Below are 18759 nucleotides of genomic sequence, written 5' to 3' on the forward strand. Positions count from 1 at the left end.
TTTCACCCATAGCAAGATTTTAGCTGTACAATCAATTACATTAGCACCCTGCCATAAAGACTGTATAGCCACATGTAGTTGAAGTTGGATAATGGTGTATTCTCCATGCAGATGACAACTCTAAGAAGTTTCTTACTGACAGCATATAAACAGAGATTTTCATAGGCAAAACATTTTGTTAAATCTGGCAGCTTTTGATGGGAATGGAGCAACACCAAACCATGGCCTTGTAAAACATCACTCCATTTTCCAGCAGGAAAAGCAATAGCTTATCTTTAGGAAAAGATGTAATTTTAAAAAAATAAAAATAAATCATGGGCAAAACAGTACATTTTTTTCCAATCATCACCTGGGCAATGACTGAACTGTTTTAACTGAAATTTTAATTTTGACTCTAGGCAAATGCTTTGTGTTAATAAGTGTCAATCTGAATGACAGCTCAAGTTTGGTAGGTAAAATGTAGCTGAAATGAGTATTTTACAAAATGGAAACTGAAACAACACATATATAGAGAAATATATATATAATTACATGTAGAAAATAAGTTCTAGGCTGCAATCCTAAAACCAGAGTAAGATTACATTAATACTTGCTTCAGCTGACATGTTGTGCATGCTCTATATCAGAAGTTCTCATATTTATCAGTATACTTGTCTTGGTTTCAGCTGGGATAGAGTTAATTTTCTTCCGAGCAGCTAATATAGTGATGTGATTTGATGTTAGGATGCTGATGAAGTGTTGATGTTTTAGTTGTTGCAGAGCATTGCTTACTTACAGAGCCAAGGACATTTTAGCTTCTCATGACAGTTGAGTCAAACTGGCCAAAGGGATATTCCATACCATAGGGCATCATGCTTAAGAGTAAAACTGGGAGGAGCTGGGCAGGGGGATTGGTGAGGGCAGGGGAGGAGGACATAGCTGCTGCTTGGGAACAGGCTAGGCATAAATCTCAATAGGTGAGAAACTGCATTATGCATCACTTGTTTTGTATATTCTTTTATTATTATTATTTATGTCCTATTAAACTGTTATCTCAACACACAAGATTTTACCTTTTTTCTTCAGCTGTCTCCGCCATCCTGCTAAGGGTGGTGGTTGTGAGTGAACAGCTGTGTGGTTCTTAGCTGCCTACGTGCCTAGTTAAATGTATTAAATAGTTAAATAACAAATTATATTGTTGTTGTCTATGTACTGCGTATTATTTCAAATTAGGAGTGATGTTCATACTATCACCCCTTTTAAATTGAGCAGACAATTCCAAAATATGGTGTTTCATTATAGATAGTTTTTCATGCAAGGAAAAAATACACAAAATTCTGAGATGGACATAGCTGTGAACACACAAAAGGATTTGTCCAAATTCATAGAAAAGTAGAAATCAGTCCGGGATATTATTACCTGACAAAATAAATGGCAAATTCTTCAAATAATCCTGTTGTAATGTGAATCGTATGAAATACAGATACATGTTAACATTCTGATGATCCAAATCTGTATCATATGACAAAAAAGTGTTGCCATTTCAATAAATTATTTCCAAAGTTTTAAAAATATATTTTACATTCAATTTAATAAAAAATCATGTATATGAAATTGAAAGTAAAAATCTTGGCCTATTTTTTTCTGTATTACAGATATCCCTTCACAAAGGAAGGCCATCTTAGTCTTTGTTGTCAATTTCCTAACCTGGGATTTGGGAAAGCATCTCTCTGCCTTTCCCTATATTCCTTCACTACATTAATTTCTCTTGCATGGAGGAAAGTGATTGCACTTTCTGCATCTCACTTTTACATTTTCATCAGGGGAGAGTAGTTCCAGTCCACCTAACTTAAGAAAATAGGGGTTCTCAGGCTCCTACATGTTTGGTAGTAGTACTGATATGTTAGAAGAGAATATTATATTCACATATCATTGCTATTTATTCTGCTCTTAGATTGTCTCATTTATTAAGTAGTTTGTATGTCTAGCACACTTACAGTATAGTTATGTTGTTATTATTATTATAAACAACAGCAAAGTCTTCACTTAAAATATGCAAAGCTACTTAAAATTCTACCTTTGTAGATGTTCTGGTTTCAAACACTTTTAAGAATGTTATTTACATAAGCACATTATTATTTAGAAGATTCTTAAAATGTAAAATGCTGTCAAGCCTCCATTTTAATATATTAAAAGACCTTAATTTAAGAGCTTCAGACAGGATTTTCATCATTCAGGAAATAAAACTTCTGACCCTGGAGAAAATATCATGTAAATAACAACTCCAAAAACAGCAATAGGAGTTATTGGCAATACTCACTGCTTGCCTATTCAAGGGCTACAGAACAGGGAGGCAGACAGGTTAAGCTTCCTTTGTGTCCTGGTTTACAAGTTTAATCAATCAAAAAAAGTTATCAGTGAATAAATTGCTTCCGGTGTCTAAGGCAACTGTAAGGTCAGACTGTCTCCAAAGTCAGAGGCTTCTCTTTACACACACAAATGGAAACATTATAGGAAATGATAAAATTAAAAGACAAATCATAACTAATTCTACCCTGTCAAATTTTAACCTCATAGAGGACTTCAGAAAAGCTGCAAAATGCTAACCTTGACCTTCAGGATGTATTAAAATCAGGGATAATCAGTTGATAATCATGATGCTCTCCTGGGAAAGAAAAGAAGTCCTCATCCAACAGGTCTTCTAAAACCTAGTGAGAATCTGATCCAGACTCAAATCCTTAACCTTGTTTAGAAATTAAAGCTGATGCCCTGGCGCAGACGTCAAGATGAATAGGTTCAATTTTTGGCTTAATGACAGAGTTCTGGTGTCAAATGCTCACTTTCCTGTGGCTTGGTTCTCAAATGGAAAATGAATACATGACAAATCCTTTCCCTTGCTTTTTATCTATTTCAACTCTGAGACAAAAAATGGCCTAGAAAGAGACCCGCACAAAAGCATCCTCATGCCAGGGTATTTTTAACTGCTGTAAAATACAGAGTAAAATTCATGTCTGTTAATGCAATGTGAAATGAAGTCATACCATTTATTTTACTGGGATTTATTTGTAGTTGTTAAGATTGCAAGTGTTTATTTTTAATCTAAAATAATCTGCTTTCACTTCTGCATTTTGCCCACTGGAAATACTTGTGAAATATGTAACTTAGTTAGCTCAATGTTCGTCTTTTTTTTTTGTATTGCAAAGGTTAGTCCCAAGTTCTTAGAAATTTTGTCAGACAGCTTGACAATTTTTTTTGTTGTTGTTTATTTGTTTGTTTTGTTGTTTTTGTGTATTTGGTTTCTGTAAAAATCTTTTCATGATGTGACAGGGAAGTTTGTGGAACTATTTGAAAAGTATATGCTGAATATATACCAATTTGAAGATGAATCTAGTGTGCACATAGCTGCAGTCTAGAACAACGTGTAATATGTCCACATTCTAGTCTAAATTTCTGATCATTTCATTTTACTGGAATATTTCTTTAGCTTATCACAGTACGTAAAATGCACCAGAGTGTTCAGCACTGTTGAGAGTAACCTTAAAATTGCTGCTAGCTTAGCCAGCTTCTTTGATACTGAGATGAGCTTCTAAGACAAAGAATTTTAACATGATGCTGTAAACAGAATGGCAGAAACATCCAGCAAAATTTAGTATGCTGATACAGAACTACTGGTGCTAATTTCACCTTGCACATCATCAGACGGATTTTTTTTGCCATGGCATTTACAACTCTTGATTTCTTTGTCTGACCTCATAACAGTAAAATATTTATTAAACTATAAAAGGTCTCCATGATTCTACATTAAATAGGCAATAAGAACATGATTTTGAAAAAGTATTTCTCCATTAACCCTTGCTAGTAGCAAACATTTACAGGGTTAGCAACTTCTGGTTACCTTCCAAAAATCTTAAGACTGCTGATTTGTGCCAGAAAACAGAAAATGATTGCCTCCTTCATTTCACTTCCAACATTAAAAACTATTTTATTCAACAGCAACTGTAAAAACAAAACTAATACATAGGCAATTAGAAAATCTACATATTAAGCAAGTCCATCAGTCCCGAGGAGACCTAGGCAATAGTCTCAATCATCCTCTTTAGAGTGAATAGGGCTGACATGGTAATTATTTTCTTGCCTGGGATCTTCTTCTCAGATTTCCATTCTAGATACGGTTGTCATTCACGATTAGCTGTTGGTGTACGTACCATTCCCCAAGAACTTGGTGTAACCCCTGTGTAAACCCTTAGGAGATTCTTTAGATTTCATGCAGAAATCCAGACAGCTCTACTGTATACCATGTATGCATATGATCTTTCGGTATAGGATGACTCTCACTGTCATCTGTGTTTTAGGATGTATTAGGTCTTCATTAAACCTAAGGACTTGTGGCAAATGAGACTCTTACAAGAGATCTTGCCACTACAGGATCACAGAATCATAGAATGGTTTGGGTTGGAAGGGACCTTAAAGATCATCTAGTTCCAACCTCCTTGCCATGTACAGTGACACCTTCCAATAGACCAGCACATTGCCAGCTCGTGTTGAGCTTCTCAGCAGTTTCAGGTCCTTCTTTTCAGAACTGCTCTCAATCCATTCTTCCCCCAGTCTGTATTTGTGCTTAGGGATGCCCTGGCCCAGACACAGGAACTTGGCAATTGGCCTTGTTGAACTTCATGATCGCTGCTGGTAGAATAGGCTCAAAGCCTATTTATCTTTCTAGTTTCTTCTAGAATGCTATAGACATTCATGACATAATTACAATTTAGTAAGGCTTAAGGTATATTCTCATCATTACACAGAAACTTTACAGTTACTCATGCTATATTTCAAATGCCATAGATTGTCTAAGGTAAATGAAATCTTGTATATTAGTTGTTTCTTCTCACCAGCTATTGGATAATAACAAAGAACTCCCCTTCATTATCAGACTGGAAGGGTGGTGGTTTTTATTTATTATTTTAATTTGTTTTGTTTGTTTTTAGTTACTTGAGTTTAAAGCATATGTGGGCTTCATCATTATCAGTAATCAGCAATAAACTTCCTCTAGACTACAGTCTATTTATGGATTTCAAAGAATAAAAGAGATGTGGAGCGAATACGCTGCTTATAATTTATAAAGGTTTCCTAAATACAACTGTCAATCACCAAGTTGCTAAACGAATGCTCTTACTCTTCTAAAAATCTTTGTAAATCAGATGTCAAGCACTCGTAGAAAGTAAACTTGCTAGTTCAAGGTTTCATAGAATATCCTGAGTTGGAAAGGACTCACAAGGATCATCGAGTCCAACTCCTGGCACCATACAGGTCTACCTAAAAATTCAGACTGTATGACTAAGAGCGCAGTCCAAATGCTTCTTAAACTCCAACAGGCTTGGTGCAGTGACTACATCCCTGGGGAGCCTGTTCCAGTGCATGACCACCCTCTTGGTGAAGAATCTTTTCCTGATATCCCCTGTCGCAGCTTGATTCCATTTCCTTGGTCACCAGACAGAATAGATGGGTGCCTGCCCCTCTGCTCCCCCTCATGAGGATGCTGTAGACCACAATGAGGTCTCCCCTCAGCCTCCTCTTTTCCAGGCTGAACAGACCAAGTGACCTCAGCTGATCCTTTTATGTCTTCCCCTCTAGGCCCTTCACCATCTTTGTAGCCCTTCTCTGGACACTCTCCAATAGTTTCACGTCCTCAAATGGAAAAGAATTGCTCACATAAATTTTATACATAGTTTGAATAAAAAATATACTACATTAAGTTTCTTTTCCTTCTATGCCCTTATTTATTTATTTATTTATTTTAAAGTCTATTAAAGAGATCAACACATTTATTTCATTCTACACAACTAAGAACCTGTGAGGAATCATAGTTCTTTTATTTTATATAGTATATACTGCATATGAATCATATTCATAAACCTTGCTTGGTTTGGCTAGCAGTGAGCAAAGAAGACGAAGCATCCATTCAACTTTATCAGTATTTCTAAGAATCAGTAAAGCAGTCCGTTATCCAAAGTTAGCACAGCCACTGAGAGGAGTTTGGCTCCTCTATTAGACAGTCTCCATGCAAACAGAATCATGGTTAGCATTGATAAAAAACATTTTGAGTAACTTCCAAACTTGCAAATAGTGTAATAATTTGAGCTAAGAATTTATTTTGCTGTGACACTAGAATGTTTTCAGAGATTCTTTTTTTTTTTTTTTTACAGTATCCTATCTTACCTCTCCCTATTAACTTTTACTGATACTACCCACTCACAACCTCTCTCTTTCATCCTCTCTTTCCCACTCTCTCCCATTTCTATTTTTCCCAGGGTAATATAATCCAGGTTTCTTAATGGTTGTTCAAAGAGGACAACAGACTCACAGAGAAAGTATAATGTGTTATACTGTCAGTTAAAAAGCAGATCTAGCAAACTGAAAACCATCCTGCCTTTATCTTCTCTGTGAGCTCACACTTGCTCTAAAAAATGTATTTGTTGACATTTGCCAGGGAAGAATACCGAGGAAAATAAAAATATTCGAAGTTTAACTGAGGTACTAGAATTAATTAATAATAAAACCCTGACATTACAAGGATGAGAGATATGTTTTAACATGGTTCCGTCCATATATATTATATTTGTACTAAGAATTTCTTATCATAAATCATTTCTGTGTGGGCATAGTTCTTTCATAGTTCATATTTACTTTGCAGCTTTAATACTGATCACCTTAGCTCCTACCATGTGAAGCAAAATTTGTGGGACTCCCTCAGAGACCCTCTTTGGACAATCAAGTCTTTGTGCAACCACAATTGTCTTCTATGTTTTATTCCATCAGAAATGCAATAGAAAGGAATAACCACTTAATTAGTGCACAAATAATGTACCTCACTTTTTTTTTCCCTGCGAGTTTGTCTTCTACATTAAACAGATTACTGTTTATCTATATTTTCTTAATCACTGAATATGTATATATGTTCGTTTCATTTTTTCTACATTAATTTTTATAATATAAAAGGAGATAATTTTATGATATAAAAGGTGTTGGTTTTGTAATATAAAGACATTACTTTCAGTGTGTGCTTTTATTTGTCTAGAAAGGATGACACCTAAGAATGTAATGTCACTAAGTTTGGAAAATTATATTCTAAAAAGATGCAATTACATTCTGATTTTAAGACATGTTTAAATGAGAAATTGAATTTCCCAGCATCTGAAACCAAAGTGTTCTACAGTGCTTTATAAACTGCATTTTAAATTTTTGTTTGTTGTTAGAAATCAGTAAGCTTCATAAAATTCATCTGAAATGAACCTCCAAATTTGTAAGATCTCACTTACTTGGTGTTGAGGCTGTTCAGCTCTTCCGCAGTGGGTGCCAACATTCTGTTTATCAAATTCAATGTCTAGACTGTAAATGGCCAGGAAAGCAGTTGCCTTTTGCTCACACCTGGAACAAAATATTGTGTCAGTTAGGTTTTGTATTTTCATAGTCTTCCAAGTGCAGTAAGACATTCATTATTTTCTTTGCCTGCCTTATTAAGGGTTCATCAGAACACAGAATTACATTCTTATTTTCTCCTCGAATATGTGACACAATATGTATATAAATAAATGTTGCAAAGAATATGTTATTTTGAATTTCTTATATTTTTTGCTGTTTCATTCATTTGTAACTGTTAAATTTAAATAAAATATTTATTCATATAAGGTATACGTTTATAAGTGCTGGTACTGAAGATAGTCAACTCAGAATATCAAGCAGTAGAAAAAATAAGTGTTTCAGAGCACAGTTACTTAATTTAAGTGTATGCAAACGACAAAGTTTAACATTTATTTAGATCTTAGAATACATTTTTTTCCATTTTCTTCACCTTACATTGGAATATAGTCTTCAAAATTTTGAGAAACTATTTTTAAAACAGAAGGATAATGAAAAAATGACCCACTTTTCAGCTGCTGTCACCTTGGAAAATGCATAAAAGGAAAGTCCCAAATAACTGAAAAAAAAATATATATATCCATCTACAAAAAAGGGTGAAAATGAAGATTCAAAAACCAACAGATCAGTCAGTTTCACTCTAGTCTGTAGGAAAATTATAGGAACAGGTCCTCGTGAAAGCTATTTGCAAGCACAAGGACAAGGAGAAAAAGCCAACTCATTTACCAAGTGTAAACTGAGTAAATGGCCAGTGGGTTACATGACAGCTGTGAAAGCCACACAATATCTCAGGCATCCTAATAAAAGTTAGTACAATTAACAATGAAATACAAATATATATATTTATTAAATATTTATTCCAGTTACATATACAAAATTTTACAGCTTCCACACAGTTTCTTATGCCTATCAGAAAAGACAGAGAGATATGTGTAGACAAACGTGTGGAAAAACACAGATGGAAAATAACTGTCTTTCATTATATCTTGAATACAAAAATATATATATATACAATAGTTTTATTATATTGTATTTTGATGATACAAATGTATTCAGTATTTTTGTTATATCCTATCTAGGTGATTTGATATATCTATAGCTCAAACTAAACCAAAACCAAACAAACTGAAATCATCATCATATTACACCTCTCAGGGGTTCTACAACAGTTTGTATTTTTCTACATAGAGCATAAATTTTCACAAACTCTCTACCTTAAAACAACTTTATATTGAGATTGTATGCTATGCTAGCACCAGGAACAGGGTAGCAAAGTTCCGAAAATCACAGATAGTTTATAAAAGTTTCAGATCTTTGTAAACCAACATTCCTTGCTGGACAGGTGTAGTGGGTTTATGTGACAAGGTTTTGTTAGCGGCAGGGGCTGGGGGGGGAGGAATAGGGGTGGCTCCTGTGAGATGAATCTAGAAGCTCCGCCATGTTAGATAAGGGCCACACCACTGGCCAGAGCCGGGCCAATACAATGAGTGATGTTGTTTGTGCGTCTGTGAGAGAATATTTAAGACAGAGAAAAAAAAATGCTGAGGAACAGCAGCTGGGAGAGAGAGAGAGAGAGGAGTGAGAAAGCCTTGCAGTTGCCAAGGTCAGTGAAGAAGGAGGAGGAGAGGTGCTCCAGGCGCCGGAGCAGAAGTCTCCTGCAGCCTGTGGAGAGGACTATGGTGAAGCAGGCTGTCCCCCTACAGCCCGTAGTGTACCACGGTAGAGCAGGTTTCCATGCTGCAGACTGTGGAGGAGACCATGGTAGAGCAGGTGGGTATGACCTGAAGGAGGCTGCGGCATGTGGAGGACCCCCACCAGAGCAGGCCCTGGGCCAGACCTTTAGCCTGTGGATTATTGGATTAAACCAACTTTCTCTCTATATATACATGTTATTTTTAACTAGAATTGTAATTTTCATCACTGTATTCTTTTTTTCTCATAAAGCTCCAGTATGAACACTTAGCAAAATAGTTTTGTATGAAGAATAATAATTACAATTCAGGGAAAACACTCTATGCATGAATTATTAAGCAAAATAACGAAGCCTGAATTCCTATTTCAAGTTCAAAATTTAACTTGATCTTACTACAGAGTTTCTACTGTGTCTGCTGAAGTCATGTTACTAAAAGAAGTAAGAGTATAACTGTTTACCCAAATAGTAATTTTCTCCTTGTGAATAAACAAGTAGGCACCTGCTGTACTAAAGAAAAGAATTTGAGATTGAAAATATATCAAGTTTATATTTGAGTTCAATTTTTGCAGTCCAAATTTGAATATAATGTGAATATAGAGAAAACAGTCCAAATTTGAATATAATGTGAATATAGGGAAAAACTAAGTATTCCATAAGTAATTAAAAAGTGATATCAAACACCAAAAATTTGAATAACACTTGTTCCATCCTCTAGCTGGTCAATGAATTTGTTGATATATTATAAAAAGCCAAAATAAGCCTCTAAAACTAATATGAAATTATCTCATGAGAGTTGAAAGCTTCTTCTACTCTGTTCTAATTTGGACATAAAAAGCCAATCTCTTCACATTAGACACAAGACATTGATGTAATTCAATGCGAAGTCTATAAATCAATGCAAAGTCTACATTATTACTCGGATACTTTGCAAATACATACTGATATGATCAGTAAATTCACTCTCTCAGAAACTTTTTTTCTACTCTTTCCATCAGCATAATCTTTAATATGCACATATGGAAATACCCTTAAAAGGCAAGTAAATTTAATGCAATAGGGCTACTGTTTTGAGCATAGATATCCTTGAACATGGAACAGAACTGAACTGGAATTTCTTTCCAGTTGATGTAGTATTTTATTAATTTTTACAGATAGTATTAAAAAAAATCTGAAGACTTCTTTAGTAACCTAACATCTTACAAGTAAGAGAGTAGTCTAATCTAATGATGTCACCCTGATACTTTTAGATTGGAAAGGCAAGTAGGTGGAAAGTGGAGGAGAAAATTGAATCTTTCTGAACTGCTTCAAATCCATAAACTCTTTCAACATAACAGGATAGGAAAACAAACAAACAAACAAAAAACAAACATGATAGAAACATAGTAGAAAACAACTCAAAACAATCAAAAGTTGTGTTTTGCAACAGCTCTAGCCTGGAATTTCCCAATGCAGAAGAGTACATGTGACATTTCCATAACTGTGACAATGACCTGAGTACTGAATTATCATCTGATGCTAATGGGTAGAAATATCTTCTTTTTTATTACTCCTAAATTAAAATTGGAAAACAAACTTGTGTGGCAACAACACCATAAGATGTTCTTACATTCTTAGACTTTTTTGTAGGAATAAATCAATAAACAAACAGAAAATAAATAAATAAATGTAGGTGCACATTCTCTATTCCAATGAAGCAAGTAACATTTCAACTTCAGGAAAGTATGAACACTCTCAGCACCATCTTGCCAATCAGACCAGCAATTTGTTTTTCTGTTTTCTGACAGGGATACATTTTGTCTGAAGTTATTTTTGCCCATACTTTCCACTTTTTATCAGTTGGGAACAAAAGGAAACATCACTTCTGCTCCTAAATGAAAGCGCCAGATAAGCAGGAAGCTTTGGTCTATCTACTACTTCTGTTAACCACTACAGGAGCACAGTGCATTATTGACTATCTATGTTGTTATGTATGCCAAGATTCCCTGCCAGGAGAGCTAAAGTATTTATATTTTCTTAGTAAAGTGTCCAGAAAGCCAGGTGGCACTGTATAGCTGAAAATGGTTAAGATTCAGCATTGAAATTTACATACATGCTTCTGGCCACAATTAATTTAAATGTATTAAATTTAGACTTATGATGCTGCTGCAAAAAAGAGAGAAGTAAAAGAAGCACTTGCAAGAAGAATTAATATCTGTCATTATATCTGCTCATAAAAGTGGAAAAGAAAAATAATGAAGAGGTCCTGGCACAAAAGTCCTCGTTCCTCAAGAATGAGGAAACATTCAGTTATGCTAGATATCACATGGGACACTGATATTACAGCTTGTTTGAAAAATTAAAATAAAAAGAGAGTATCTTATATCCTGTGTGAGTAATCACAGAAATAATACATTAATGATCATTTCCAACTAATGAATGTTTGCATGATATTCGTGATTTTTGAAAATGGGAAAATGGGAAAATACTGCCCAAGCTCTTCTTACAATTATAAAATCTTAACTACTGATCTTATACTGGTTTGGGGTTGGAAGGGACATTTATCATCTAGTTCCTACCCCTCATGCCATGGACAGGGACACCTTGCACTAGACCAGCTTGCTCAAGGACCCATCCAACCTGGCCTTGAACACTTCCAGGGAGAAGGCTTCCACAACTTCTCTGGGCAACCTGTTCCAGTGCCTTACCACCCTCTGAGTAAAGAATTTTTTCTGAATATCTAATCTAAATGTAAACTGTTTTGGTTTAAAACTGTTATTCCTCATCCTATCACTACACTCACTGATAAAGTGTCCCTCCCTTGTAAGCCCCCATTAAATACTGGAAGGATGCTTTAAGGTCTCCCTGAAGCTTTCTCTTCTGTAGGCTAAACAACCCCAACTCCCTCAGACTATTTTCATTGGAGAGATGCTCCAGCCCTCTGACCATCTTTGGGGCCCTCCCCTGGATCCACTCTAACAGATCCATGTCTTTCTTATGTCGGGGGCCCCAGAGCTGAATGCAGTACTCCAAGTGGCATCTCACAAGAGTGGAGTGGAGGGGGAGAATCACCTCCTTGAACCTGCTGGCCACGCTACTTTTGATGCAGCCAAGGATTCAGTTTACTTCCTGGGCTTTAAGAGCATGTTGCTGACTCATGCCCAGTTGTTTTTTTTAATTATTTTTTATTTTTATTTTTTTTTGTCCACCAGTAGTGCATGAATTTCAAAAGTATAAACTAAATTAAAAGAAAAAAAAATGCAAACTGTAAGGATATGACATGATATTTTATATGACATAATATATATATATATATATTTTCAAATTCTATAAATGCTGGTAATAATACTAAGTTCAGGAAACCTGCTGAGGTTAGAAGAGACCGGGTCCAACACCCCTGCTCAAGCAGGGCCACCTACAGCTATTTGCCCAGGACCGTATTCATGCAGCTTTTGAAGATCTCCAAGGAATGAGACCCCACAACCTCTCTGAGCAACCTGTTTCATTACTCACACAGTACAAAAATGTTTCCTGATGTTCATAAGGAATCTTCTGTGTTCGAGTCCTGTCCTGGGCACCACTGAAAAGAGCCTGGCTCCATCCTGTCTGTATCTTCCCTTAAGGTATTTATCAGAGATATCCCCTCTGACCCTTCTCTTTTCCAGGCTGAACGATCCCAGCTCTCTCAGCCTTTCCTCACAAGAGAGAAGCTCCAGTCCCTTAATCATTGTAGTGGCCCTTTGTTAGACTCTCTTCATTATCCATGTCTGTCTTGTACTGGGGGCTCAGAACAGGACACAGCACTCTGGATATGGCGTCACCAGTGCTGAGCAGAGGTGAAGGATCGCCTCCCTAGACTTACCCCAGTGCTTTTCCTGATGCAGACCAGCATACCATTCTTCCTTTGCTGCAAGGGCTGCTGACTCATGTTTAACTTGATGTCCACCAGGACTTGTAGGTACTTTTCTGCAAAGCTGCTTTCCAGCTGGTAGCTCCCAACATGTACTAATGGGAGTTGTCCCACCTTCCAGGATGCAGGACTTTGCATTTTCCTTTGTTGAACTTCAAAAGATTTCTTTCAGGCCATTTCTCTAGCTTGTGGAAGTCCTTCTAGATGGCAGGACAACCCTCTGCTTTAACCACCACATATTCTAATTTTGTGTCAATTTTGTTTTGCAAACTTGCTGTGGCTTCACTCAGCCCCATCATCCAGCTCATTAATGAAGATTTCAAATAGGACTTTATCCAGTATAGACCCTTGAGATACAGCACTAATTACTGGCCTCCAACCAGACTTTGCAGTGATGGCCACTACCTTGTGGGCCTAGATGTTTAACCATTTTTTTACCCACCTCACTCCGTCCATCTAGCCTGTAAGACTCATCTCTATTTACTATTATATAGCTTCTCTAAGACTTCATTTATTCTGCATTTTTATCTGTGATTGTGATCTCCAGATGTATTTATCTGGTCACAGCTCTCGTTTGTGTCCTCTTTTATTACAGATAGGCACAAAATGTCAAGTTAATAAAATAAAGTGAATACGTCATAGATAAAGTTACCTGAAAACATCATTCTTAAAGATTTTCTTCTTTCTCAATAGCAATGCATCTTACATTTTTAATGTAGATAAGAATGTAATTTCTCTCTTTAATTAAAGTAAATTTGCCTTTGAATTATTTCCTATAGACATACATATATATTTATATATATATATATATATTTCCTATAGACTGTATAGATATTTAAGGAAGAAAAAAGTAAAAATATATTCTTAAACAAAACCTTTTTATTTCTTAAAGTTTGTCTAGGTTAAGTTTACAAGTTTTTATCAATAATGTCACAACTACACCAAAAGCATGGCACTGAACAATTACAGAAGTAAGAAAAACATAAAACTACATCGAATTTCTGTCAAATCTTGAGAACTACAGTCCTGCTCTTTCTAAGGATACAGCATATCTGTTTAATTGACAACACAAAACAAAACAAAAAGCTTCACAGACATAAACTTCAGTTATCTTCTATCTTTATATATGATATGTATTTCAGAATTTTTACTGGTTGCATCAGCATAAGCTATTTGCATTACAAAATTTGGGAAATCCATGCCAGGCATTTCCATTACTTCTTATATTACCAGCCATTGTCAGTTTATAAAAGTTTATATTTATCAGCAGAAAGTCATATATCATTTCCTCTTTTGTATTTCTGGAAGGAATAACAAAGCTCCTGGAGTAAGCAAAGATCATAAGCAATCTCTTTTCCTGTAACAGGTCCTCAACAGAGTATGACATTATAAGTCTCCCCCTGCCCTGAAAGATGTAAGCTGTGTATCCTACTGCCTGTTTTACTGACCTGTCATAGCAGGGTCCCCAAATTTTCTTGATATAACTGGAAGGTTTCCATGAACTGCAATAGCTTTTAATCAAGATTGCAAGCCCTCATCCCACAAGAAATGTCATGCTTGAGATTGGAAGAAACTTGAAAAAAAGATGATTTTGCCAACAGGCAATATTGAGAGAGTAAATCTCTCACACATCTTCACAAGCTGCAAGAAGGTAATAAATACATCAATCCTTGTCTTCAAAGCTTAAAGTGACTGGGAAACCCACATTCTGCTTGAAAAATAGTTTTCTTATATAAAAATAAAAGTAAAGCTGTCTTCTAAGACACTTGGTGGAACTGTAAAAGCTGATTTCTAAGCACAACTTCTTACTTCTCTGTCCCTTCCCAAATTTTAATAGTTTGTTTACTGATCAAAATTCTAATTAACTAGTACTTCAGAAAGACATTGATTATTTTTTTCAATATTTTTATCACAATAATTCAAAAATGGTCATACCTGCAATATTTTCTCATCCTGCTTTATAGTATAAGGTCCCATTGACATAATCCATTTCATTCCTTTCATACTTGTTAGAATAACGTTAATTAGGATATAACCCATCTAATTTAAATTTGGTTTCAGTGTGATTCCTTTTTTATTTTTCTTTGTTTGTTTGTTTGTTTTTATTTTAGTGAATGGCAGATGTATTCAAGTTGACAATGGAAATATGGTCAAAAATTTGCACTGAAGAAACTCTCTTCCATCCATAAACTGGTAAAAAATAAAAAATAAAAATCTGTAACATGAACTATATTGGGTTTACATGGCAAATTGTTGCTAGCAGGAGAGCTTCAGGAGTGGTCTTTGTGAGAAGAGACTAGTGGCTGTCTACACATTGGACAGAGCCAGTTACAGCTGAACACAAAACAGACCCACCACAGGGCACAGCTAAGCCCATCAGGCAAGCAGGTGGCAGCTCTGTGATAACATATTTAAGAAAGGGTAGCAAACGCTGCACAGGGATTGTAAGAGAGGTAAGTGAGAAAATTGTGAAAGAAACTGCCCTGCAGAAGCCCAAATCAGCAAAGGAGATGAAGGAGATGCTCTGAGTACCAAGCAGAGATTCCCCTGCAGGCTGTGACAAAGATTATGAAGGAAGTTGTCCCCTGCAGCCCATGGAGCAACTACTTTGAAGAGATATCCACATAGAAGTCCATGTTTGACCCCACACCACAGCAGGTGGATGCGCCATGAAGAAAGCTGCAGCCTGTGGAGAGCCCACACTAGAGCACTGTGTTTCTGAAGTACTGAACTGCATGGAAAGGACCCACACTGGGTTCTTGAAGAACAGCGGACTGTTGGAAGGACTTATATTGAAGCAGTTCAAGAAGGACTATATCCCATGGGAAGCTGTACTGGGTCTGTCTGGGATGGAGTTAACTTTCCCTGCAGAGTCCCATGCTTTGCACTTGTAGCTAGAACAGCATTAGAACCACACCAATGTTTTGTCTATTGCTGAGCAATACTGGCACAGCATCAAGACTCCATCCAACCTCTCTCCCTTCCCCCCAAGAGCCAGTAGGCTAGGGGTAGGCAAGAGGTGGGGAGGGGATGTCACCAGGGCAGCTGACCTAAACCGACCAAAGGGATATTCTGTACCATGAGATGTCACACTCAGTAATAAAAGGTGGGAAAGGGGAAGGAGGCAGGCGCTCTTGTTGTGAAGATGTCTGTCCTCCTAAACAACCACTATGTATATTGAGGCCCTGCTTCCTAGGACACAGCCAAACATCGTTTGTGTGTACTTTAAGACAATATTTTAATGAGAATATTTTTTTGCTGTTCTTTTCATTCTCATTTCTTAGTGATCTGACATTAATCAAGTACTGGTCAAGCAATCATCTCAAACTATAGAAATATCCAGCTGGATCATGCTAAGATATGAAATAATAATGAAATATTCCAAATGTGTTCTGTGATTTTCATAACATCTCTCCAATATCCCAAGGTTAGAAAGGATGACTGGATTACCCTAGTATTGTGATGAACCCTATAAATTTAGGTTTCTTGACACTAGCTTTGTTTTTATTAGGGTGAATTAGTCACTGTGTTCGCCATCTGTCTTTTACCATACCAGAAACATGTGTCTGTCATTGCCCATGTGTAGTCATTCTTGCATACCAGGCTATGAGGGGAACCTAATTGTGTCACGTGAAGAGACCAGGAAAACCTATAACCCAGCCTGCTACAAGGGCTAGCCTTATCCTTCCACATTATTAAACAATTTATAGCAGGTATTCACAGAGCTGGAACACAAAGATCAGTTTGCAGCCTTCAATACTTTTGATGAGATCTACACAAATCATGTATGCCAATTTTGCTAAGCTGTGATGTAATACTTGGTTAATTACCATAATGATGGTTATGGCAAAGCATTATGTGAGCCCTTGCTTAATTCAAACTCTTTTGTAGTTAACTGAAAATAAAAAGTCAATAATAAATAAAAATAATAACCAACCTCTCACAAATGCTCTTTAAATTACAATAACAACAAATAATACCAGTGCACATACACAACGTTCACTGATAAGTGATCCATCGCAATATTTACAGTGCCCAGCAGAAGTCAGGTTCCCACAGGCTCAGATCAGCCACTGAGGACACAGCTGAAGCTTTCAGCCAAGTTGGTGACACCTCTGTGAGAAAGTATTAAGACAAGGGAAAAAATACCAGACAGGCAGAGGAGGACGGACAAAAAGAGTGAAAACAGTGAATAAACACCATGGTCAGAGAGGGAGCGGAAGGAGTCTCTCCAGTCATGGGAGCAGGTATTTCCCCCTGTGGTTCATGGGGGACTGCATCAGAGCAGATATCCACTTTGCAGCCTGTGAAGGACCCCACATCAGAGCAGGTGGATATATCCTGAAGTAAGCTGCAGCTCATGTAGAGGGCCTGCTGGAACAGTTCTTGGTTGATTGCAGCTGTAGAGGGTTGCCCCTGGAGCAAGGGGAGAATGTAAGGAGGGAGAGGCAGAAAGGAACTGTTATGGAGTGACCACATTTGCCACAGTCCCTGAGCCAGTTAGGGTGGGGAGGAATTAGAAAAACTGTGAGTGAAAGAGTAAAGTTGAGCCTGGGAAAAAGCGGTGAGGTAGAGGAAGCTGTATTAATTTTCATCTCTGTTTCTCACTTTTCAAATCTATTTTTACTATCTATAAATTGAATTAGTTGTCCCCAAGTCAAAACTTTTTTTTTTTTTTTTTGACAATAATTGGTAAGTGAACTCCCTGTCTTTTTCTTGATCTGCAACCTTTTCGTCTTATTTTCTCTCCCTGTCCTGTTGAGAAGGAATGAAGAAGCAGCTGGGTGGGAGCCTGGTAGCTGGCCGAGGCTGACCAATTGCAACTGCCAGCCTTTTGGAGTATAAGAGTTGATGGCTTTCCTTTTTTTCAGCCCATGAGGTAATGACTGTACACATTTCTACTTGACTAGGTTGCAACATCAAATGAGGTTTGCAAGGACTCTTATACTCCAGGTTTTTAATTGTAGTAGGATTTTTTTTATGTGAAATACACTCAGATAATCCAAACTAAGATAAATTCAGTTCTGACACTTCTTGTCAAAAAGTAGAAAGTTTCATATTTATTCTCACCTTAAAATGGAGAGCTAAAAAAAAATAATTTTTACTTTATGACACTTAAGAAAATAAGTTGGCAAAAATCTTCCAAACACCCTAGCAGATTAAACAGGGAAAATTTTCTATTTGACTAGAAATCTGGTGATCAGCTTGACCTTGAGCATGTCAGCATGTATACTAAAGAAGTATTTAGGAAATATCTTTGTATAATTCCTTCCAGTCTGTAGTTTTAGCTAGCTGCAGATTCCTCTGAGGAAGAAGAGAAAAAAGTATTTCTAACTTATTGCCCATGAAGACAGTGTATTCCTTCATTTTGCTGATGACTATCTAAAGCTCCGAAGCATGAAATTTGATTTTGTTACTAGTACTAGTTTAATATGTAGATGCCAGCGCTAAGAACATAAAAATGTCAATGCATTAAATTTTGTTTTCTCCACTAGTCTTGAAAATTGATGATGAAAATGGAGAATCAGAAATTGTAGTGGGTTTACATGGCAAAGTTTTGGTAACAGGGGCCATAGGGGCAGCTTCAGTGAGAAAAATCCAGAAGCTGCCTCATGCTAGATAAGGAGCCTGCTGCTGGCCAGAGTTGAGCCAATAAGCAATGTCATTTGCACCTCTGCGAAAGCATATTTAAGGAAGGAAAGACAAACAAACAAACAAACAAAACCTGCTGCTGTACAGCAGCTGGGAGAACTAGGAGAGAGAAACAGTGCTGCAGCCTCCAAGGTCA

This window comes from Cygnus atratus, chromosome Z (genome assembly GCF_013377495.2).
Source record: "Cygnus atratus isolate AKBS03 ecotype Queensland, Australia chromosome Z, CAtr_DNAZoo_HiC_assembly, whole genome shotgun sequence".
In the NCBI taxonomy this organism is placed as follows: Eukaryota; Metazoa; Chordata; class Aves; order Anseriformes; family Anatidae; genus Cygnus; species Cygnus atratus.